The sequence below is a fragment of the Sarcophilus harrisii genome, chromosome 1 (assembly GCF_902635505.1).
Source record: "Sarcophilus harrisii chromosome 1, mSarHar1.11, whole genome shotgun sequence".
Classification (NCBI taxonomy): domain Eukaryota; kingdom Metazoa; phylum Chordata; class Mammalia; order Dasyuromorphia; family Dasyuridae; genus Sarcophilus; species Sarcophilus harrisii.
In genome coordinates, this window is record NC_045426.1 from 54,708,162 (window position 1) to 54,732,736 (window position 24,575).

Here is a 24,575-nt window from a genome sequence, read left to right on the forward strand (position 1 = left end):
CATTAGTAAACAGCACCTACTATGTGCCAGGCACATGCTAAGTGTGCTTTATCATTATCTCATGTAATCATTGAAATAAATTTGGGAGATAGGAACTATTATTATCCCCATTTTACAGATGGGAAAAACTGAGGCAGGCAAAGCGACTTGCCCAGAGTCACAGAGAGAGCATCTGAAGTCAATTTTTAATTAGGATCTTTCTGACTGTAACCACTGCTGCACCCTAAGTTGAGACTGCTTTATTAGTGTATTCTCCATCATTTTCTTAAATCTAGATGTTTGCTGATTTATGAGGTGTAAACCGCCACGCTGAAAATTTAACAAGGGGTTCTTACAAGCTGGTAGGAGCTAGTTCCCAGTGGTCCTAGCGGCTCTGCTTGAGTCTCTCCAAGGAGAGGGAGGCAGCCTGCTATTGCCCAGGACAGACCGTGTCACTTTTAATTGCTGGGAAGTTGGTCCAGTTAAGCAGCTGATGTCTGATTTTGCAGTTTGCATCCAGTGGGAGGTGGTTTAGCCCAATGGAAGGAGCACTTGTTCTGAAAGCAGAGGACCTGGGTTCAAATTCTGCTCCTGACAATGCTACCTATGTGTCACTTAGGATCTTATTGAATTACCATCTCTTCCTCTGTAAAGTGAAGGGGTTGGACTGGATGGACTCGGGTCCTTACTTCTGAGTTCTATACTCTGGGACTGAACAGGATAGTTTTGATGCCTTTGTATTTAGACAGTCCTGTACAACCGTACTTCCTTTCCCAGCATGCCTTCTTTTTTATGGGCTGAATATCCCCAGTTTCTCCAAAGGATTCTGATATAGCACAAGCATGAGAACTTTATCCTCCCAAATGCCCTCCCTTGGATGCTCTTGGGCTCATCAATGGCCTTCCTAAAGTGGGATGCCCGGACCTGGACATTACTCTCTTGCTGTGGTCCGATGGGGCAGAGGGCATCTGAATGACCCTTCCTCAAGCACAGGGAAATGTTGCCACAGTTTAAAAAGCAAAAAAAAGTTTGCATCCAAGCTCCACCACTTACTGACTTTGATCGAGGCTACACAAGTTAAACTCTCTAAACTATAATTTCCTAAACTGCCAAATAAGGATAATTAAGTGAATATTCATCCTGCTCTGCTGAAATGGTTTTTCTGAGGATCAAAGATGTTTTGGAAATTTTTACTTGCTATGCCTAAATAAAGGACCACCATAGACTCAGATCTGAAAAGGAGCCCAGAGGCCACCTAGTCCAAACCAACTTATTTTACAGATGAGGAAACTGAGGTACTTGGAGATGATATAACTTGCCAAGATCAAAAAAGTAGCACGTGAAAGAGCCAACATTCAAACCAAAGACTGCTGACTTCTAGCCCAGTATACTATATCACGTTGTCTCTCTTATTATTATAATAAGCATTATCAGAGTTACATTTGGTAACATTTCACTGTCTCCTGATCTGTTCTTTTATTATTATTATTATAGTTTTTTATTGACAGAACATATGCATGGGTAATTTTTCAGCATTGACCTTTGCAAACACTTCTGTTCCAACTTTTCCCCTCCTTCCTCCCACCCCCTCCCCTAGACGGCAGGCAGTCCCATACATGTTAAACATGTTAAAGTATATGTTAAAAACAATACATATATACATATTTATACAGTTATCTTGTTGCACAAGAAAAATCGGATTTAGAAAGAAGGTAAAAATAATCTGGGAAGAAAAACAAAAATGCAAGCAAACAGTAACAGAAAGAGTGTGAATGCTATGTTGTGGTCCACACTCATTTCCCAGTGTTCTATCGCTGGGTGTAGCTGGTTCTGTTCATCACTGCCGATCTGTTCTTTTGCAAGTATCAGGTATTGGAAGAATCCTCATGGTCATTTTCTTCAGCATCCTTCCTAAGCTCTCCCATCAAAGGTCAAAAATGAAAATTTCTTCTTTTGAATTGTTTTACATTTTAATAGTTTCAATCACAAAGTTAGCTCATCCAACTTATTGTGGTGTTTGGTTAAGCTTTTGTAGTATGCTAGACATACTTTAACTAGTCGGCCTTTTTATTTTTAAATCTTTGGCTTAATTGTCTTTACTGTGTGATGTGTGGTCTGGGAGCGCAATGCATTGAGGGGTGCTACCAGAATAGGGAGCACTCCCGGGTCATTCCCCAGCTTTCTGCAATTTTCAAGGTCCCAGGATATTACTAGCTTAGAGAAGGTAACATAATGTATATTTTGACCACCAGAGGGCATTTTGACTACACACAAGTAAAGATCTTTCTGCCAGAGCCGGGAGCTCTCCAAATAAACTGAGCAGCATCACTGGCTGTGGATTCTTTAGAGTTTTAAAGCTATGATCAAAAAAAAAAAATTAAATTTAAATTAAATAAAAAATTTAAATATTGCTAAAATAGGAAATCCTTTCGTACTTCCTCTAAACCTCACCCCTATTTTTGAAAAGAAATGGGGCTCATTTTATTTATTCATTTTTTAATGGCCATGCAATTTCTTGAAGCAAAGGCAATATAGCACATACAGCCCTGGACCTGGAATCAGGAAGATCTGAGTTCAAATTTTGCATCAGACACTTATTAACTATATGACTGGCCAATTCACTTTTAAATTGCAGTCTCTCTCTTTTTTTTTTTTTTCTTCATCTGAAAAGTGAGAATAGCAATAGTATCTCCCCCTCAAATTTTTTCCTGAGGCAATTGGGGTTAAGTAACTTGCCCAGGTCATACAACTAGGAAGTGTTAAGTGTCTGAGACCAAATTTGAGCTCAGGTCCTCCTGGCTTCAGGGCTGGTGCTCTATCCACTGCACCACCTAGCTGCACCTGTTTTTTTTTTTTTTTTTTTTTTTTTTTTTTTAAGAATAAAGTAATAGCACTTTCCAAACTTTGAAATATTACAAAATTTTAGTTATTAGAAATAATTAATAAGATAAATAATGAAACTATTGCCTTCACAGCCAGAGGCATTAAGATGAAGGTCAGGTCTGCAGGTTTGCAGTATTTTGGAAATGGCCAAGATTGGCTCAGCAACATCCTTGAGAAATCACAGGGGGAGCTCCAGTGGAAGTTGGCTCATCTCCGAGTGGCCTCACTGCAGCTCTGGCTCATGGCCATCGTGAATCTCAATCATTCTGCCTTTGGTCCAGTTCTGGCTCCATTCTGTTTGTCTCCTGGATTTCTGCTTTGACCACTAACGTTCTCCACGTTCAATATTAGCTCTTCTTTTTGCTTTTTCCTACTTGGCTGAAAAAGAAGAGGAAGGCACTGCACTTGTGGGATTTCTTTGCCTTCAAGGGTTCCTTGACTCTCCCAGACATCCCAAAAATGAAGGTGTGAAAGCCCTGATCAGGGCATTTAACCGCTCTATTAAACTTTTTTTTTCAATCCCTTGAAGCCTTTTCTGATTCTTCTTCTCAACCATCTTTTTTTCCTATTTGGTTTATATGTATAAGGGATCACTGACATAATCACGGTTTTACAAATAGCTTAATACCTCAATGTTGGTTTCTTATTTGTATAATTCAGTTCTGGTCTTTTATAAGGGTTCCTTTTCCATTTCCTGGCTTGGAATCTCTTGAACTGACCTCATTTGATAGTTATACAGGAATACCTCATTTAATGCACTTTGCAGATATTTCATTTTTTATAAATTGAAGATTTGTGGCAACCCTGAGTTGAAGAAGTCTATTTGGAGCCATTTTCCCAAGGGCGTGTGCTCACATCTTGCCTCTGTGTCACATTTTGATAATTCTTGTAATATTTCAAACTTTCATTATTAATATACTTTTATGGTAATCAGCAATCTTTGATTTTAATATTGTAATTATTTTGGGACAACACTGTTTCCATGTAAGGTAGCAAACTTAATTGATAAATATTGTCTGTGCTTTGCTTGTTCCACAGACCTTCTCCCTCCTCTCTCCTCCTTATTTCTTGAGTCACAAAAATAATAAGGAATATTTACACAAACTTAGTTGATAAAGCTGTGACAAGGTTTGAGAGGATTAATTTTGAAGAAGTTCTACTGTGGGTAAAATGCTCTCAAACAGCATCATATGATATAGAAAAAAATATTCTGTGAAAGGAAGAATCCTTTGATTCAGCAAAATTCATTGTTGTCTTATTTTAAGAAATTGACACAATCACCCCAACCTTTAGCAGCTACCACCCTAATCAATCAGCAGACATCAATATCAAGGCAAGATCCAACACTAGCAAAAAAGATAATCACTTACTGAAGTGATTTATGGTTAACATTTTTTTTTTTGCAATAAAGTATCTTTTCATCAAGGCATATACATTTGTTTTAGACATAATACAATTGCATACTTAACAATATAGTGAAACCAAAGCTTTTATATGCACTAAGAAACAAAAACTTCCTGTGACTCACTTTAGGAGAAGCAACCCACTTCCTTTCTAAGTAGCCCATTTTCCCCTTTTGGACAACTCCAATTTTCTCAGAGTTTATGTCCTATTCCAAACAGGCGTGATCTGTATCCTTGATTGTGTCATCACCCACAAATTTTCAACTTCCAAACTTCTTTTTTCATTCCATCTTTCCTTAGAAGTGCCAATTGGAATCTTTGTTTTTACTGTGCCCTTAATCCGTCCATCTCTCAGGAGCTTTTCAGGCCACCATTCCTGTAATGACCACATACTCCTCCCTTCCCACTAAAGAATGGGAAGTTCTACATTCTATTTTTAGTCCCTCGTCCCCTTGTATTTTTTCCAGTCCTGCCTTGATAAATCTGAATCCATCACAAGCCTCCTTTGCTGTTATTTATATGCTAGTAAATGGATCTGGAGGAAATCATGAAATTGTGGTGGCTGGACTACTACAAATTTATGTTATTTAAATTCAACTGAATCTTCACTGAGACTCAGAAGGACAGTCATCCTCTTGCATGTAATTGTTCCATATTTTACTCACCATAGTAGCTGTTCTAGATTTTCTCTTTCCTCTTCTAGCTTCCCATGGCTTCTGACCCCCTTCCTCTCTATCTGAAGACCTCATTTCATACATTCCTGAAAAATTGAGATTATTCTCCCCAACTGACATCCCTCTGACAATATCCTCATCATCTCCCCCTTCATTCTGACTCCCAAGTCCAGTGTTATTGGTGTTGAAAACTGGCTTTTTGTCCTTTTAATTTGAACTTATTATATAGTACCTGATGTTCATCTGGTCCATTCCTTCTCCATTTTCAGAGTCTGATAAATACATAAGAAGATGAAGGACTTTGGCTGTCCGGAGCATGATTTTTGGCTTTGCTTTCCACAGATTCAGAAAAGTCAACATCCTTAGTGCAAAATGGGAATAGAGCTTTGGTTTTTAAAAATATTTTGGTAATTGTATTTCAATAAAATTAATTTTTTTCTGTGATCCTATGTATTTTATTTTACGCACTTAAAAATATTGTTCTGGGGCAGCTAGGTGTTGCAGTGGATAGAGCACCAGCTCTGAAGTCAGGAGGACCTGAGTTCAAATATAATCTCAGACACTTAACACTTCCTAGCTGTGTGATCCTGGGCAAGTCACTTAACCCCAATTGCCTCAGGGAAAAAAATAATTCTGAGAAGGGATCCATAGGCCAAAGGTGTCTTTGTTTACAAAAGGTAAAGAATTTCTGTTATTAGACAGGATGAAAAAAATCTGGGAGTTTTAGTTGCAAAGTCAAAGAATCAAGTATGTGACATAATAACCAGAAAAAATGATGTGATTTTAGATGCCACTTTTTGCACGGCTCATAAAGCCAGTCCTATATCTTGTCGGGTATGATTGTTGGAGAAGGAAAGAATAAGATGAATTTTTTGTTTGTTTGTTTTTGTTTTTGTTTTGCTTTTTAACCTATCATGTCAGAGCCAATACAAAGTAGGAAACAGCAAAAATTTCATTAAGTAGTATTTTTATTCATATACAAATAATTTATATCAGCTAAAGCTCAGCAGAATTAAACGATTAAGCCTAATAATCACCCATTAATTTAATAAATTATTTAATATATGATCATTTGTTTGATAATTAAATAATGACCAAATTATTACTTGTAGTCATAGAATCTCGGGGTTAGAAGAAACTTCAGAAACTTATCTGGCTCAAATCAGGCCTGAGCAAAAATCCCCTCTATAACAAGGACAAATGATCACCTGATCTCAGTGTGACCTTAAGTGAATGAGAAATGTATGATCTTCTCCAAGCTACCCACTCCACTTCACAATAGGCAAAATTGACAGAGCTCTGTCCACTGTGATACACTGTCTCCTTAATAAAAAAAAAAATTTTCTTGGCCAGCCAATTTGTTTTATAGAAAAATGATATCCAGAGTAGTAGGGAAATGACTTATCTGCAGTCACATTAACAGCTGAGCTAAGATTCAAACTCAAGCCCCTTGATTCCAAATTCAATGTTCTTTTGCCCACCTTACAGTAGGGTTTGTTGTCTGGTAGGGAAAAATAGGGCAAGTGGATAGTAGGAGCATTAAGGAGGGAAAGAAAGGAACCAAAGATGTGAGAAATGGGAAGAAGAAAGGGAATCTAAAGACAGAGATTCACAGTTTTGAAGAGGACTGGCCTGGTATCATCTGAAGGCATCTGCCATTGGCTTAATTAGCACGTAAATTTGCTGTGTTATGCTGTGTATTCCGAGTTGGTTTAAGCTGGAGCAGATCATGTTGTATCAATTACTTCTACATCACTGGCTCCCCAGGGGGATGGATGAGATGATACCTCTAATAGTTTTTCTTCCCATTTCTAATGTCTATGATTTGGTTTATTACCATTATGCTTTAATTGTCTGCTCAAATCCCTAAGTGCTTTTGAGTGGGTGAGAAAGGGAGGGTAGAGACCTTCATAAATAAAAGAGTAATTATTTTCCTTTATGACCAGGGCCACCAAGCTGTGCTCTTAATACAAAGAAAGAAAAAGGAAAAAATACCAAGACCCTACAGTAATGTTCTAGACATGACAGCCTGAAACCAATCACATTATTATAGCACTTGGCAACATTATGAAAGAATTCACTAGTCCTGTCATTTTATAATTGGGGGCTAGGTCAGTGATTTTAATGGAAGTAGTGATGCTTTTCAATCGAAGCATGTGACAGAACTTCATATATCTTCTTACCTTGAGCTAAAAATGTCCCTCTATTCATGTTCCTCCATTTGCTATTTCTTAACCTTAATAATAGCTCTGTGTTCCTGTTCTCTCCCCTCTCTGGTAATAAATTTCTCTGTTGTACCCATAGCATGCTGGTCTTAAAAGTTTAGTGTAGTGGAAAGAATCTTTAATTTGGAATCAGAGAACCTGTGTTTGGATGATACTTTCTACCTGTGGAGCTCAAGGCAAATCATTTTTTTCTTTCTAAGGTTTGGTTTCCCCTTCTGTAAAATGTGAAGGTTGGACTACATCAAGGCTTTTTAACCTGAGGGCTGGGAGCTTTAAACAAATTGTCTTTAATGACTATTTTGTATAATTAGTTTCTTTTGTACCTTTATGTATTTTATTTTATGCATTTAAAATATTCTTCTGAGAAGGGTTCTATAGGCTTCCCCCAGCTGCCCAAGGGGAACAGGGTACAAAAACATTGAAGAACTCTTAGATTACATGATTTCAACCATCACCTCCAGCTCTGAATTATTTGGTCATATAAAATGAGGTTTTATGAAAAGAACATCAGAGTGGAGAGACCTGGTTTCTACCCCTGGGGGTCAAGAGCACCAGATGTTATGCCTCCCTGTGTCCCCTTGTAGCCAACCTTGGACAAGCCAAGCCAATTTTCCTACTTGTGTTTGTTTTCCCATCTGAAAGAAGAGGGGCTTAGATTAGAATATTTTTGAGTCCTTTTCCAGTTAGAAATTCTACATTGTACAATATAAGGCTTTTTGGGGAGAAAAATATTAAAAATCTGACCCACTGAAAGGAATCTCCTTTTTTTTGTTTGTTTGTTTAGAGTGCTTTCAAATCATAGACCTTTGGTTGGGGTTAATATGCATGGCCTGACTAGGCTGTTTGAAAATTGAAATTCTCTTTAATCTTCCTAGGCAGGGATATGATCAGAAAGTAGCAGTGCATTATATAAATAGTGTACTTTAAAAAAAGCAAAGGCTCAAGACTAAATGTAGCCCCTCTTAAAGCCTCTAAAGAAAATGGAGGCACTGGAAGGAAAATAAGTCTTCATTATTGTCTTGGCTTTAATGATTATTCTTTTTGCAGATGAGGAGATATGGTCATGGTTGAAATAGGATTTTTAAAAAAATACCGTTGTGCCATCTGTGTTAGCTTCTACAAATGATAATGGGCACAACTGAAACCAGAAACTTAAACAAATAGAGCCGCCATTGTACACACATGTGGCTTCCATCTTTCAAACATATGCACATTTGTGTATTTTCTCAGAGGCAACCCATCTACTTCTATCTCATTGCCTTCATCATTTCAATATTGTGTCCTCATAGGAATGATACCAAATTGAACCTGACAGTTTGTAACATTTCTCATATAGTATTTGCTCAGTATTTGTTTATCCAGTAGGTGAGGAGATGGCTTCTTTCTGGGTACCTCTCATTAGCTACTAGCAAGAGGTGGAGAGCCATATTTTCAGATACAAATCCAAGAATAATCTAGGAAAAGTTATCAATGGCCAATGATCCCACTAATTAGACCAGTTTAGACTAGTGCCCTCTCCCCAGTTTCTCTCTGATCTGATCAAAGACGAACCACATCAGGGGTTCGTGTTCTCCCAGGGATAAAGCAATTTGTACCTATCTCAACCAGTATTGTGCACAAAGGAACTTCTCAGTACATAGGCAGGGCAATCAGCGGTCAAGCATAGTGTCACTTCTGACATTTAGGACCTAACAATAGGCCAATCCTCATAGTCACTTGTCAGTTCATTAGTTGAGTTGTCATATATTTTGAGGTGTCTGTTTGTAGTATGAGAATTTGTCATTTGTCAGTCCTTGAAACAGCAGATTTCTGATGCGTGACTAGCCACAAGTTCATGCTTTGGTAGGTATTTGATAGATGCTAAAATCTTACAACCCACAGTGACATGCTGTACAGTTTTTACTATTTCTTTATATAATCTACATTGATGACTAAGTCCAGGTCCTTTTGGGATAATCCATTTGTGATTTCTGATATGTCTGGTCTCAGGAACATTTTTTTTTCTTGAGTACAAATCTGGCCTCAGATACTTACTAGCTGTGTGACTCTAGGCAAGTCCCTTAACCCTGTTTGCCTCAGTTTCCTCATCTGTAAAATGAGCTGCAGAGCACAATGACAATCCACTCCAGTATCTTTGCTAAGAAAGCCCTAAATAGGATCACAGAGAGTCAAATATGAACAACATTAAGCAATAACTGGGTCCTGAATTGCCATCACAAATCCTTAACTTTTTTATTATTATAGGTTTTTATTGACAAAACATATGCATAGATAATTTTTTAACATTGACCCTTGCAAAACCTTCTGCTCCAACTTTTCCCCTCCTTCCCTCGACCCCTTCCCCTAGATGGCAGGTAGTCCCATACATGTTAAATATGTTAAAGTATATGACAGACCCTTAAATTTGAACAAAACTTATTTGAAGCTTTTTCATTGACTGATGTCACGCAGATGATAATTTTCATAATGACTCACATGCAGTGACAGTATTCTGTATTAATTCCTCAGAAAAGGAGAGAAAGAATTGAAGTCAGTACCATAGAGCCTAAGAATTAGGAGAGCTATTTCATTCCCTCATTCTAGCACCCAATCCAGAAGAAACTGTAAAACATCCCTGCTGAGTGATTGTCCAACCTTTGTGTGAAGACCTTTAGCGAGGAGGAGCCCTCCCCCTTCAAAGTAACCCTTTCCATTTTGGGATAGTTGTAACTGTTCAGAAAGTGTTTGCTTTGATCAATCTATAGTATGATTTCCTGAAAATCCCACCATCTTCTCCCAGTACCAGCACAGTAGATAGAGCACTGGGTCAATTGTCATCCTTCCTTATCGAAGAAGACCAAAATGACATCATTATAATGGGATCAAAAAACAGTGTATTTGATTGTGGCTAATCAGACCCACATGAACACAGACGGTTCTATCACTAATAGTCCATATGAACATGTGGAGTGGAGATGTCTCCAAATTTGTGCATCTCACATTTCCTTTGAACTACTGATAGCTCACTAGATCTGGAATCTGGAAAACATGAGATGAAATCCAGTTTCAGATACTGATTGTGTGACCCTGAGCCAGTCACAACTTTTCTCAGACTTATTTTCTGTATTTTATTATCTGTATATTATATATTATTCTGTATATTATTATCTGTAAAGTATATCACTGGATAATAATAGCATCTACCTCCCCAGGTTCTTATAGGGATAAAATGATATAATTTTTGAAAAATTATTAGAAAACCTTAGAACACTGTAAAAATGGTGGCTTTTCTTTCTGGCTCTGTGACCCTGGGCAAGTCACTTAGCCCCAATTGCCTTACCAAAAAAAAAAAAATGGTGGCTATTATTATTCTGGGGCTTAATCTCTCTTGACATGATAGTCTTTTAAATACGAGTCACTTTTAATGCCTTGATGCTATGTAACCCTGAACCATCAGGGTTCTTGGGTACAGAATTGGGTGTATGTGGGAAAAGAAGGTATGGGTGTCTAGAGTGTGAAAAGTCATTGACTACTTTCTTTAGCTTCCCCCGGAAGGTTTCTCCATCACAGGGTAACTCTCTATTATAAGGCTATATTAGTCATCTCTCAGTTATGAAATATCTGAGCTGCTGACAAGATGACAACCATTGACTGTTAGGAATAAATATTCTTAAACAATGGCATCAGCAGGCAATCAACAAGATATAAATTATTGATGTATCATGCCTCATTCTGAGAAAAACTTACATTGATCATCAGGTTTAGATTCTAGGGAAGGAGTTCAGTTCTAGCACAACAGGTAGAAGTGGTGGAAGTTAAGCTGTTAGTAAGGAAAGGTTACTGGTTTATTAGCATTACTTTGTGGTAGCTCTGGTTCAAGCATTAGAATTGGACCTCTGAATCACAGAATGAAAAAGTCCCTTAGAAGTTATCCAGACCAACCTATATGTGAGCAGAAATTCCTGTTATAATATCCCACACAATCTTCTAATCTCCTCTGAAAATCTTTCAGGGAATGGAAATTCACTACTTCTTCCATCAACTCTTTCCTTTTGGGGAGACCTCTGATGGCTAGGATACTTTCTTTAAGAACTCCAAACTGACTCATCAGTAACCTCTGCTAGTAATTTCTCTTTTGTCCATCCTTTGAGGCTAAGCAGAACAAATTCCATATGACAGCATTTCAAAAATTGCCTCTCTGAACCTTCTATCATTCTTTTTTTTCCTTTTTCCTTCTATCATTCTGTCCCAGTTCTGCCTTTTGTGGCTAAACAGAACAAATCCAGCACCACCAAACAATTATCTTTCCCCACTTAGTCTTCTCTAAACAAACTACTCCTAGGTCTTTCAAGTGTTCCACATACAACATGTTGTCTAGATAGTTTAGTATCCTGATCACTTCTCTGGACACACTCCAGTTTGTCATAGTCCTAACTGCAATTTGGCAACCAAAATTAAATCCACTCCTCTAGATGTAGTCAAAGAATAATGGGAATGTCACTCTCTGAATTCTAAACATCATTCCTTTTATATGTAACTGAAGATCTTCTTAGCATTTTTTTTTTTGGCTACCATATCATTCTGTTGAATCTTATCAACCAGAGTATCCGATACAATCTCAAAGCAAGTCATTTCTTCTTGAACAAATGAAGGCAAAAGCATTTATTAAACTTCCTATATTAAGTAGTAGACTGGACTAGAGATACAAATAAAAAAGAGGTTCTAACCACCAAAGAACTTAGACTCTAGTAGGGGAAGCCAATAAAAACATATTTAGGCATAGAGGTCAAGGAAAAGGTTTTTGTATCTATAATGTCTAACACATTAGTAGGTACTTAATAAATGCTTAGTGAATGAATAAACCTTGTATTGTACAGTAAACTTTTAAAATGCAAGAATAGATCATTTGTACAATACTGGTTCTGGAGTAATAGACCTGACTTCAAATGCCACATCTGATTCTATCTTTATAAGTTTGGGCAAATCACAAAACTTCCCTGGGCCTTATTTTCCTCATTTGTAAACTGAGAGGATTAGACAACAGAGACTCCATCTCTAGAGCCATGAAACCAATTTAACTTTGCCCTTTTGAGGCAGAATAACATAGTGGAAAGAGTACTGAATTTGGAGTCACATGGCCTGGCTTCTAATCCTGCTGTGCTACTTATTTCCTGTAGGACACTGGATAAGACATTTAATCTTTCAGGTCTTAATTTGTCATCTATGAAATGAGGGAGTTGAACTTGGAGACCTCTACAATCCTTTTCAGCTCTAAATTTATGATCCTCTGACTACACTTATTCCTGTTACATTTCATCTTATTTAACTTTATTCTTGGTTTTAGCCTGTTGAGATAATTTTAGATCCTCACTATGTCATTCAACCTATCAACTATAGCCTATTCTCTCATTTTCATTGGTCTATTTGTCAAAGTTCAGCAAGAACTTGAATCTTAAGATCTGGAAGAAACTTTGAAATTTAAAACTGAATTTGACTTTCAAACCTACAATTTCCTAGCTTTGTGACTCTGAGCAAATTGTTTCACCATTCTTTCTCAGTTTTCTTATATACCAAAAGGGATATTATTATTTATATTAGCCATCTCTCAAGGTAGGAAAGTGCTTTATTAACCATAATATGCTATGCAAATATGGGCTATTAGGCAAACTCATACAATAGAAGATATAGTTTGAGTCACACAGCAAATATCAAAGGGAAGTAAATTTCAGTTAAAGTACTGGTAAGGAAAATGACTAATATCAGAGGCAGTCAGAATCACAATGGGTAGTTTAAAGACAAGCAGAACTATTGCTCAGATTCTGGGCTAGTTATTGCACTAGAGAATTGTTTGTCCTTAGTTCTTGAAGAGGACCATGACACCAGTGAGCTAATAACATGATGAATTGGATTTGAAATGACGGAGGGCTGTGCAAAGTCATCAGCCTTACTTTCTCCTCCAGAGCCATAGGGATCCAGTGTCTAGATACAGATCAGGACAACTGGATCTGGCCTTAGTTATAGTGGGAGACCCTGGGCTTTTTAAAATAAGAGCTTTAAAAAGTCTTTAGTTGAGGCAACATCCAATCAGAGATTAAGAGTAGGTAAAAAATGAGGTGGAGAATGGACTCTTTGATCTAGTCAAAAAAAAAAAAAAATATATATATATATATATATATATATATATATATATATATATACAGAGAGAGAGAGAGAGAGAGAGAGAGAGAGAGAGATCTGGGAAGGGAAGACTCTTAGGGTTTTTAGTAAAAATGGGAACAATTGCTATTTACATTCATTCTGAGCCAATCAGAACCAAACAATGACCAAGTGGGATTTAAAATGGGACCTATTCTTGACCAATCAATGAAAAGGAAAACTTTAGGCAAGAAGAGTCTAGAACTTTGAAGAGCTTTTTGGGGTGTTGGGTGGAGGAGCATAGGCAATTTCACACTGATGGAACCTGAGGTCATAGTGTGTGTTTTTATGCTTAGAACTCCAAGAATTACTCAGTTGATGCTCTATAATTATGTGTCTTCGGGTTCTAAAGTTCACTGACTTAGACACTGGCCAATGAGGGTGCCTCATTTCTTTAATGACAATAGAGAGCTGGATCTGAAGCCAGGAAGAGCTGAGTTCAAATCCATCTTCAGACAATTACCAAATTGTGAGCTTGGATAAGTCATTTAACCTTGTTTGTCTCCGTTTTCTCCCCTGTAAAATGAGCTACAGAAGGAAATAGCAAACCATCTTAATATCTTTATCAAAAAACCCAAATTGGATCATGAAGAATCAGACATGAGTGAAAATGACTAAAGAACAACAGCAATAACAATAGCCAGTCTGTATGGGTTTGAGAAATCATCCTCATTCTCAGAGTTTTTTGTACTATATTGAATGGAAGGAAGCCACTTCTCAGCCCATTTGAGATTATAGATTGGCTATGGAAAATTGATCCAGGGAAATGGAATTCTGTTTGTTATAGGATTTATTCTCTTTCCTGCTGGCTAAAGAGCCTATGTCAGGGACTTTGACTATTGATATTAAAAAATCTGTAATTTATAAAACAGAAGAAGTGGTAATGATAATTTTTTTCACAAAGAGATTCATTAAAATTCTTTTTACTATTAATCACCTAAAATACTTTTGTAAACATTTTGATTTATGATGTATTTCTAGCATAATTAACCCTTACACAGCTGTTATCCTACACATGAAGATGGGAAACACCAGGAATGTAATGGTATAATGGGAAAAAAAACACTGCCTCTGGGACTGTGGTAATACAGTAGAAAAAGAATTGGGTCTAGAGGAAAAGGATGGGAATTAAAAGTCTATCTCTGAGACTTACTACACATGTAACATTGGATAAATCATCTAACCATGCTGAATCTCAATTTCCTAATCTGTAAAATGAAGGTAGTTAAGTAAAATGGCCTTAAAGCTATGTCCTATGATTCAAATATTAGCAATCCTACTTACTGTGTTATCTTAGGCAAGTCACTTCCTTAAGTCTCAGTTCTTCCATTAATAAATCAATGAAATTAGATTAAATCATGATTTCTTCATCTGTGCTTCATGGGTTTGTTGTTGTTTTTACTTTGATACCTATATTTTAATACAAACAATTTTCTTTGTAATTCTACATTTTAATTTTTAGATTAAAAAAAATTATCCTGAGAAGGGCTCCATAGGTTCCACCAGAACATCAAATGAATATATGATCCAGAAAAATTAAAAATGCAAGAGATGTTACCTCATACTCTTTCCAGTTGTAACATGAGAAAAAAACACAAATGGATAAGTAAATGTATAAATACTCATGTTTTATATTCACTGTTTCCTCACAGAAAGTTTGACCTAGATGTCTCATTATAATGTGGTAGTGACTTTGGTTCTTGAACTATTAGGATTCTAAATTTGAGATATTTGATCAATAAACAATAAATTATTATATTATTGAATATAAGATGATATATAGATAAGATAAGATAATGTAAGAATATATTCTTATATTGTTGAAAGAATTAAAACTTATCAATCTTAATAGTCTGCCTATAAATAAAATTAGAAAGTACAAGGATATCATAGATAAATGGAAAGATGTCTCCCAGATTCTTTTTGGAGAAGCAAAAGAATTGGGGGACAGTTAGTTTTACTGAATACCCCAAAAAAACAAGGAACAGCATTTCATGGGCCTCTTGATCATCTTATCTTGCGGAGGTTCGTGATAAGTCTTAAAAACGTCTCTTAATAAACTCTAGTGACTCCCTATCAACTTCAGGATCAAATATAAAATCTCCTACTTGCCACTCAAAGCCCTTATAAACTAACCCTCCTTTTACTTCTCCAGTCTTCTTGTACCTTACTCCTTGCCGTGTGCTCTTCCACCCAGTGACACAGACCTCCTTTGAGTTTCTCCAATAAGTACTCCATTTCTCAACTTTGGTCATTTTTTTATATTTGTCTCCTATGCCTGGAATATTTTCCCTCCTCATCTTCATCTACTAACTTCCTTGGATTCCTTCAAATTCCTCCTAAAATCTTACCTTCTACAGAAAATCTTACCCAACACCTTCTAGTGTTTTCCCACTGTTCATTATTTCTTAATTATCCTGTATATAGCTGATCTGTATATATTTGTTTGCATGTTGCTGCCCCACTAGACTATAATTTTGAGGGTAAGGATTGATTTTTGCTTCTTTTTTATAACCCTAAATGCTAAAGCACAGTGTTGGGAACATAATAGATATTTAATAAATGTTTATTAATTGATTAGAGGCACTACCATGACAAGGATTACACAGTATGTCAACATCTGTAAAAGAAGATGAATACCTCAACAAAGATCTTTTTGACAAAAAAACACAACAAAATCTTCTAAACCAGTAGTTCTTAACTTGGGATTCATTGATCCTAGTAGATAGATTTCAGGGATCCTTTGAAGTTAGATGGAGAAAAATTGTTTCATTTTCACTTAACTTCTAACTGTATTTTAGCATTTTTTCAATTTTTAAAAACAATATCTTTAGAAAGTGTCCATATAGTTTTCTAGATTTCCAGAGGGGTCATTCAAGCAAAAGAAGTTTAAAAACTGCTCTAATCCAAACTAGGACATACTGTGATATTTGGTTACTTTAATTTGAATATGGACACAGATCAGAATAGTGAAAAGTGTGTTGGAATATGGTTTAAGTATGAAAAAGGTTATAGACTTGTAGAATGTTAGCCTCTGTAATATAAATACTTTCTTCAGAAGAGTGTCAGGAGGCTCTGGACATAATGAGCACTGAATAACAGTATGAAAGATGAACGTGATTACATCTTAGCAGATAGAAACTGACTGGATATTGAGATGGTTGTCATGTTAAGATCAGTTATTTGAGTGCAATTAGACTATTGATTAGTTAGACTGAAAGGGAGAATCAATAGCAAATTAAGAGAAAGATGAAAACAGACTACACATATTTGTAGATACAGCATTGTTATGAGGATTATAGGATCATGTGTTGAGAGCTGAAAGTGACACTAGAAGCCATTTCATCAAACCATTTCATTTTGTATATTAGGAAACTGAGGCCTGGATGTATTACCTGGCTTGCCTAATATTCTGGTCCAGAACGAACTCATGTGATTCATATTTGGCTTAGAATGCAAGGAGACATTTGTGGCCCATGAAAGGAAATAGAAACAAATTTTACTAAGAATGCAATTTAAAAGATTAATACATTAAATCAAATAAAATATTTCTGTCTTCTGCTTTTGAATTTGTTTTGACAATTGGTAATGCTAGGTCAGAAAGATGTCATGCAGTGGGAATTCTGCTAAAACTTCTGAAATGGACTCTTCAAACACTAGACATTTTATGACTTAAGAGGCAAGGAAACAAACAACCTCCCCACTCTCTTAAAGGACTAGTTTAGTTGCTATTCTTACCACATCAAGGTCAATAACAGAGCCAGTCTTTAAACTCAGGATTCCACATCCAGCCCTCTTTTCAATATATGCTGCCAAATTTTTGGTATATTCTATTTTTTCATCTTTATAAAATCACTATAAGAATGATCTACACATGTATTGATGGCACCCTTGATGAAGATATGAGGAGGAACATGCATCCCCACAGAATTTTATATCATAGACCACACTTTATATTTATATAACTAACTAAAAAGTGAAGAGATATTTTTATATTGACTTATCGCTCCTTTGTTATACTTCCTCATGGCATTTAATCAGTAAGGCTGAGTAAAATGTTATTGTTATCTTTTATTTTTATATCAACTAAATTTCTCATTATATCTCAGATCCTTCTCAAAGAAAACTATCCCTTATACCAACGATTGGGAAAGACTAAATAAAACAAAACTAAGTAAAACGTAACATTTTGAAAAAGTCTAACATTTTCTGTATTGCGCCATATCCATATTCCCCTTCTGCACAGTAGGAAGAGAGGTCTTTCCCCATATTACTTCTTTGAGACCATGCTTGGTCATTATAATTTTATAACATTTAGTTTCAGTTATTTTGTAATTGTTATCCTATTTTATCAATATATATATATATAGTTGTAATTATTATGTATATTTTCTGCCTTTGCTTTCCCCCTTTGTATCAGTTAATGTGTCTTATGATTTTTTTTTATTCATCATATCTATAGTTTCTAGAGCATAGTATTATTAAATTGCTTTCATGAATCACAATTTGATGAATGATTTCTCCAATGAATCATTAATTCTTGGAGTACAACTAAAGAACTGAATAAAATCTTAATAGATCTCCTCCAACAAGGAGTATCTTAAATACATGTTAAGAGCACACAAGAATTCTTGATATATAGGATGTAGAGATAACTTTGCTCCATGACTTTTGGTTGGCAAGTGAGGCATAACATGTGATTCATAGGCTTGCCAAATGAGTTCGTTATTGTCATAAAGGATGTTCCCTGAAGACAGGGTTCACATAAAAATGGGATTCCTTGTAGGTGTTAAGACACTCTTGATTCTCTTTCTTGTTCATGACATTTTTGGGGACTGCCTCTAACTTCAGAACATTACACAGGAACTCCTCCACAGGATCCATGATGAGTTGAAGAGGTCAGCCTACCCATCTATATAGGAGCAATTGAATGAAGAATGATTGTTGTTCAGACTCTATGTACAATGAGTTGATCATCTCATTCATTAGTCTATCAGTATCATTGAACACCAGTATCATTGAAGATAGTTAATAAGTTGGGCCCAGATTTTAAAATAGGAAGAAAGAACACCAAATAGTATTTGGGAAAGAGTGAAACACTTTCTTTTTTATTGATACTTTATTTCATTGAGTGCTTTATTTTGTTGATAATTTTGTTTTGTCAAATCCAAACTAGTACAAAAGAAACTACTCATAAAATATATTTTTCAATCAATTAAATAAACCAATATAAAATAGCCGGTGTTACTAATGTGGGGTAGTTAGGTGGTGCTGCAGTGGATAGAATGCTGGACCTGAAATCAGAAAAACTTATCATCCTGAGTTCAAATCTGGCCTCAGACACTTACTTGTGGTATGACTCTCAGCAATTCATTTCATCCTCTTTGCCTTGTTTCCTTATCTGTAAAAATGAGCTGAAGAAGGAAATGACAAACCATTCCAGGATCTTTGTCAAGAGAACCCCAAATGGGATCACAAAGAATCAGCCATTTCTGAAAATTACTAAATAACAAATGACAAAGTGTAACTAACAGTTTTTTAAGGTTAAAAAAAAGCATGCACTTTAATTTTAATAAATTAGTGTCAGCTTATCTATTGCACTTGACTTGAGATGTGTGGATGGGAGAGGGGAGAGCTGATAATTTAATTTTGTTTTCATTTTCAAAATGGTAGTCACTATGCATATTGTTTTTGGGCCATGATTTTTTTTTTTTTGCTTTGAATAACTTCATATAAAGCATCTTCATATTTCTTTGAATTCTTCATGTTTGTTGTTCCTCACTTCAGTAATTTGATGGACCTGTCATCTAACTGTCATTCTTCTCAGCACAATGATATTCCATCACATTCATAAATCACAATTTGTTCAGCCATTCCCCAAATGTGCATAGTATGTTTCCAGCCTTTTGCTCTTACAAGTGATGCTGCTATGAATATTTTATATGAATGAGTATTTTCTTGTCATTCTCTTCTTTATATATATAAAACTAAAGAGTTTTGTAGTTTGTCTTTCCTAATTCCAGGTTGCTATTATTCCTCAGTCATGTCTGATTCCATGGACTTTCTTGACAAAGATACAGGAGTGGCTTGCCATTTCCTTCTCTAGTATGTACCCATTTTATAGATGAGAAACTGAGACAAATAGAGGTTAAGCACTTTATTTAGGTTGGCATAGCTAGTAAGTGTCTGAGACCACATTTGAATTCAGATCTTCCTGGGTCCAGGTCTGGTGTTTTATCCACTGTACTACCTAGCTGCTCTTCTAATTCTATGCTGTTTTCGACAACGATTGCACCAATTCAAAGCACCACCAGTGATGAGTCAGCAAGACTGTCAGCCCTTCTCCCAGTTATTCTTTGCTAGGACTTAAAAGGGGCTTCACAGAAGAATTAAATGATGCATTATTACAAACAATAGGCCTTTATTATAGACATATTTTAATTCAGCAGAGAGGTTTATGGCTTAAATCAAGAGTTAGAGGTAGAGGGGTAAGAAAAGAGGAGGAAAGGTTGGTTGCCTTCTGATTTCACGCAACTGTGAGATGAAGCTATAACTAACTTCTACCAGGGTCAGGATATAAAGGTCTGGCACTTGGATGTGGTGATTTTCAGACTGTGTTGCGTGGAAACCGCAGCAATTGGATAATCCATGTTGTAGACTCAATGTCCCCACCATACCAAGTTCTTGTTGCCTCTCCTGAGTGCTATGGAAATCAATTTTGTGAATAAAAGTCTTTCTGATAGGCTTTTCCCCTCAGATGTCACAAAAAAGGGAGAAACAAATCATCAAAGTTACATGAAAGATAAAAGTTTCAAAAATGAAAGGCATCCTTTAAATTCTAGAAAAGCGAGTATTCTAGGTAGTAGAATCAGGTTTGTCTAGAGAAAACACTCTTTGCCTTAAAAAATTTAGGCCTGAAAAGGGATTTTTTTTTGTTCTGGGTTTCTTTTTCTCCCCAGACCATACAATATCACCCCATGCTGGATTTTTCAATATTTGTTAATTAGTTTGATTGTTCTGTGTTTTTAGTGCTCTCAAGATGCTCCCCACCACAGAAACTTCTCTTTTTTTTTAATTTTTAGTTTTCCCAAAGATGCTGTTTGGCAGCAGTTCTTGGAACACCACAGTCTCTGTAAAGGCAAAGGGCAATGATGATATGCATGGTGACTGTAAGCAGCCTGGAGCATATTTCCACTGCTGACTTCACACCTAAGAAGTACATATTGTGATAACATTCAAGAAATGTGTGATAGCCAAAAAACATAGACAAGTCATGTGGGGAGAGTTTGGAATAATGGATAGACAGCCTAAGTTTTGCCTGGTATCCAGAGAATACAAAAAGGCAGAACGGTGATTTTTATTCCTAGGTAACAGGGACTTTTTTTAAAAAAAAATATTTTGGTAACTATATTTTAACACAATGGGTTTCTTTTGGAATATTATGTCTTTTGTTTTATGCACTCAAAAGCATGGTTTTAATAGAAGGGCCACAGCTTGGTTAGACTGATTACTAGAGGGGTCCTGGCTTACAGGAAGTCCACTGGGAATATGATGTAGATCCTTTGTGAGTAATCCTTAGGAGAATGAGAATGAGAAGCATGAGATTGAGGATGAGAAGGCCTAAGTAGATTATAAAATCAAAAAATCACAGAGCTAGAATTTGAAGAGATTGTAGATATCAATGTTTCCAACTGCCTCATTTTACTGATAAGGAAACTGAGGCACAGAGATATATAAATGATTTGTAGAGGGCCACATGAGTGGTATGTGTCTGAGGCAGGATTTGAATCCAGATCTTCCTAAATTCAAGTCCAATGCCGAATCTGCTATACCACACTAATGTCATAGTTATGGATGATAGCATTGGAGGGATGCAATGGATATTGATGAGATCATAGATGCATTGATGTAGGTGGAATGTTTGTATTTTTTAATATTTCAGCTTTGAAATGTGTCAGTATCAGAGCCTCAGTTTCTTTGGAGAAGATTCTGTGGAGGAGCTGGACTCCGTTAAATCTAAAAAGTTTTTTTTCCTAGTTTTAAGTTCTTTGTTTCTGTGACTTGTAGCAAAATGAGGAGGCTATTTGATGAATTAGGAGTGACAATGCAGAAACTAAAAAACATAGTCTGTGACTCTGTGCCAGAAATTTCAAACCAGAAACTAACCAATCTATATGAGGTCATAAAATATAATCTAGCTTTGTCTTGTAGCTGCTTCATGAACACTGGCTAAAAGCCAGGCCCACACCTCTGCCTAAAGATTCACTTAATAAATTATTTGGCCAGAGATAAAAATTGACCTTAGGCAAGGAGAAAGCCTAAACCAGAGAAATTTAAGGGAATCAAACTAATGGGCCCATCGATCTTTCTGTGGCCACTTCAGACTCAACATGTCCAAAGCTGAACTCATTATCTCTACCCCACCCCCACCCCAAATCCATTCTTTCTCCTGAATTTCCTCTTCTTGTTGATAGCTCCACTGCCGTCTCAAAAACTTCAGCTCAAACTCTCAGAATCAGATTTCAATTACATCCCATTGTATTCAGCATCCTTATTAAAGATGAGGGTAGGCACAAAACCTAGAATTATTGCATACTTTTAAGTTTTTTTTTTTTTTTTTTACTTTATTTGTGGTCTCAACCCTTTGGGCAGTCTGAGTCTTAGAATCATGTTTTTAATAATTGAAGAAATTACCAGATTTCAGTTATAGGTTAATGGAAATAAAAATGTAAGTTTCCCCCTCCATTCAAGTTCATGGACCTCCTAAATGTAAGTTTTACCCTCACCCTTGCACGTTCATGAATTTACCAAATCTAATCCTGGGCCACAGGCTAATAATTTCTATTCTAGGAGTTTACAATATTTAACTCATCTCTTCCCCTTTTTACCTTACCCTATCTAATTGTCAAGTCCAATTGCCATTTGACCTCTGCAAAATCTCTTGCCAGTATCCCCCCTTCCTCATTCCCATCTCCATCATTCTATATCAATCAATCATTAATACCTGCTTTAACTACTGAATAGTTTCTTAGCTAGTCTCTCTGCTGCTTCCCAATTCTATCTATCACATACATTGCTGTCAAATGGATTTTCTAAAGCATAGGTCTCAAGATACTCTCTTGTCTTTGGAATAAAGGTCAAACTCTTGAATCTGTCATTCAGGGCCATCTGCAATCTGGCCTCAACCTTTCTAGTTTTATTTATTCCTCCCTATAACTCCTGGATCAGACTCTTTCATGACATAAATAGTTCAGGTCTCTAGGGGGAACCTTCTCAATTCCTTTGGCTCTTGGACTCACTCATCAAATTTAGAACAATATGTAAGTATACTGCAGTCCATTGCCTGAAGTCAGTTTACAATATTGTAATGGAACATGTAATTAAAAGAAGGAAAGAAAACAAATTCTTCATTAACTTTTAGTCCCAAAAATGTACATGAAATCTGAGAGTGACTTACAATCTCAAGTCAGACATCTTTGAACTGAGACCTTGTTGCCAAAATCAATAGCTCCCTATTGTTCTAGGATGGAGGAGTGACTATGACATTTCTCTCTCTATTCAATATCTTGTCAATGATGACAAGAATTTATTATTGTTGATGATGATGATGACCATCTAGCTCATAACTGATAGATTAGTCTCTATGGAGTTTTCCAATCTTTCTATGTCATCTCCCTCATGCAAGTTGAAGGCAAAAAATTCTCTCCCCTAATCCCAAAGCATATTTCTTTTTCACTGTTTGTGATTGAACCCAATTCACCACTACTGTCTTTCTCCTCATCCCATTTTTATTTTTTCTGATCATTAGATACCAACCCCACCTAAAGCTAAAGAGTTTGTTTGAGAAAGCCCGGTATGGATTCCCTCCAGGCATATATTTTCTTGGGCATGAGCGATAAGAGAAAATCACCATTTAGATTTTACATATAAGAACTGATATTTAGGAACCTATTTTTAAAAATAAGGAGACTAAAAAAATTTTTTTTTAAAGATCAGGGAAGCTCCTTCTCAGAAGCTCTGGGTTATAGGAAAATTATAATAAAATATAAAGTTATAATGAAGAATATAATGGAATCATAATAAAGAATAACATTTAAAGTCAAGGTACATGTACTCTCCACCATTTCAGAGAGCCAAATCTTACTACTAAAGGGGTGAGAAAACTTTGAAAATTGAAAAATTAATCACCTTCCTGCTAATCTGATTCTAGCATCATAGATTTAGAACTGGAAGTGATCTTAGAAGTCAAAATATCAAAGGATTATACATTTATAATTGGGTGAGAACTCGGAGAGCATCTAATCCAATCCCTTCATTTTATAAGTGAATTGAGGCCCAGGGAAGTTGTGACTTGTTCAATATCCCAAAGATTTTAAGGATCAGATCCAGGATTCAAAACCAGGACCTCTAATGCCAAATCTAGTATTCTTTCTCTGCTGCCTAGAATACTCTCTGAATTTAGTTAGAATGATCCTTGGACAATAGATTCTCTAGTTAATCATCAAGACTGTCCTTGAATCTTTGCTGATCTGGTAAAATCAATGAAGTCTTCCTCTCTGTTCTCCTAGCCTTTGAGAAGGGTCACCTCCTCAATAAGCCAATCGAAGAAATAAAAATAGCCACAACAAATGTAACATGGTAAATAGAGAGCTGGCCTTGAAATCAGGAAATTCTAAATTCAATTCTTGTCTGTGATAAGTGCTGGCTGGGGCACCTCCTTTCACTTTTCCAGGTCATTTTTCTAGTACCACAAGTGGTACAATTATGCTGATTTCCAATTCCAGCTCTTTATCAAGCATCCCTACCCAATAAAATTATAGGTACGGTCCAAATAACAATCACAGTGACAAGAATAAGAATATTAAAACACTTTCCTCCAGGTAACTTTATTAGATAATCACTGTATCATCATCATCATCATCATCATCATCATCATTTTGTAGATGTGGAATTTATGGCTGTGAGGAATAATATGACTAATGAGTGTCTGCCCCTCCCCACCTTATCACAGTTCATGGGAATACAAGAGATTTATGTCAATAAAGAGGCTATGTGTTTAAGTAGCCACTAAGAACATAGCATCCACAATATTTATCTCTACACTCTCTACTCTAGCTTGGTGTGTGATTCATGGTTTCTGAGTGTAGGCGAGGCAGAGTATAGAAAAAGCCCTTTATAAATGTCAATACAAAATTCTCACTTAAACTGCAGAAGAATTAACAAGCCTCAGCTCATAT

At 36.2% G+C, this 24,575-nt stretch overlaps 1 long non-coding RNA gene across 1 annotated transcript in view; it reads left to right on the forward strand.

Moving 5' to 3' along the window:
- Window positions 1–24,575, forward strand: part of LOC116421887 — a 57,671-nt gene that overhangs the window by 903 nt on the left and 32,193 nt on the right. The window lies entirely within an intron of this gene.